This window comes from Macaca thibetana, chromosome 9, assembly GCF_024542745.1.
Source record: "Macaca thibetana thibetana isolate TM-01 chromosome 9, ASM2454274v1, whole genome shotgun sequence".
NCBI lineage: Eukaryota > Metazoa > Chordata > Mammalia > Primates > Cercopithecidae > Macaca > Macaca thibetana.
In genome coordinates this window covers 36,223,526-36,225,294 of record NC_065586.1, presented here as the reverse complement: position 1 = coordinate 36,225,294, position 1,769 = coordinate 36,223,526, and the positions used below count along the sequence as shown (strand labels likewise).

The 1,769-nt window shown below is 34.3% G+C and overlaps 1 non-coding gene across 1 annotated transcript; it reads right to left on the bottom strand.

Annotated features, from left to right (window-relative positions):
• Positions 1-1,189: 1,189 nt before the first annotated feature.
• Positions 1,190-1,317, bottom strand: LOC126963489 (small nucleolar RNA SNORA40). The gene has a single exon (XR_007729119.1). It is a non-coding gene; the product is annotated as a small nucleolar RNA SNORA40 (small nucleolar RNA).
• Between the last annotated feature and the right edge of the window lie 452 nt (positions 1,318-1,769).

Genomic DNA, 1,769 nt, shown 5'->3' with positions numbered 1-1,769 from the left:
TTCTTTTTTTCTTTCTTTCTTTCTTTTCTTTCTTTCTTTCTTTCTTTCTTTCTTTCTTTCTTTCTTTCTTTCTTTCTTTCTTTCTTTCTTTCTTTCTTTCTTTCTTTCTTTCTTTCTTTCTTTCTTTCTCTTTCTTTCTTTCTCTTTCTTTCTTTCTTTTTCTTTCTTTTTCTTTCTTTCTTCTTTCTTTCTACAGTGTAAAGAGGTTTTTTTTTGTTTTTGTTTTTGTTTTTGTTTTTAATTGTGTATGTGTAACATTAGGCAAAAGTATTTAAAGTTAATAAATTTTTATTTGAGGAATTCCATGTTGTGATTTCTTTCACTCTCCATCAAAGTCACTTTAGATCCTCTAAAGAACGGATGTCAAAATTTATCTTCAAAAGATTTATCCTCAAGTTAGCCCTTTTTAATGAAACTGATGCTTATTTTAATCCAGTTGTCCTGTCAACCCATAATTATTTTATTTCGGTTTCTATCATCTCCTTTTTACATGGGTATACTGATGAAGACTTCAAAATTCACCTACGGAAAAATCAAGAATCTTTGGCGTCTAATTTCTTCAACCAACTTACTTTAGGGTCATTTTTAGTATAGGTGGATCTGCCTGGTTCTCAATTTGATGCCCTAAGCGATCATACTCAAGAATAGTACAGATGTGTGGAATATGCTGATACCTTTAACTCCAGACAACATGTTCTCAAGATAAAAGCTTTTAAAACCAAATGCCATCTTATGTATCAAGTCAACATAAAATTGGAATACAAAATTAATACAGCTGAGGATTTCCCTCATATCCCATGCTTTTAAACTATCTATTCTACAGTCCTAGAATCAACCTTTTTAAAATTAAGAGTCAGGGTCTGTCTTTGTTGCCCAGGCTGGAGTAAGTGGTGCCATCAAAGCTCAGTGCAGCCTCCAACTCCTGGAGTCAATCCTCCTGCCTCAGCCTCCCCTTCCTGAGTAGCTGCAACTACAGGCACATGCCCCTATATCCAGCTAATTTTTAATTTTTCGTGGAGATAAGGTGTTACTTTCTTGCCCAAGCTGGTCTTGAACTCTTGGCTTCAAGCAATCCTCCAACCTCAGTCTCCCAAAGTGTGAGGATTGAAAGCATGAGTCACTGAGCCTGGCCTGGAACCAACCTCTCTAGTTATCAATACTCCCATTAGTTAACTGTCTCAGGTATCATAATGTCCCTTCTTACATGTATCAAAACTCACACTGAACAATGAGTTCCAGGTTGCAAAAGAGGACTTATTTTTTGCACCTATCCATAAGTCTTTGTCCACAAGTTAAACAAAAACATACATAAGTGCAGTCATTAGGGTTTTTTTGACCGCTGAACTCCAAACATTGTCTTTGCCTGTGTGACCAAGAAAATAAATTCTAGCTGGACTTTTTAGTAGCTATAGAGAATGACAACCAGCAAAGCAACTCAAAAGATAAAAAGGAATGTTCGAATTGACTCCTAATAATTACTACTATTACCAAATGGCAGTCAGTGATTGTTTTCTCCTGTTTCTCAGTTTTTCACATGCTTTCTGATTATAATAAATTTGTGAATCAGCAGGGGAAGAAGGTAGTATGAGGAACTTAGGTATTCTTGTGACTGCTGCAGAAAACAAAATAACTGATGAGTCAAAGAAAACTAGTCTGTGTAATGGATTTTGTGGCCTTTGAAATTATTCCTAAAGTTCATAAAGTGCTTGTTTTATTCATGTTATTTTTTATTCTAAAGATTTACTTATTAAATATTTAATCAAATTAAA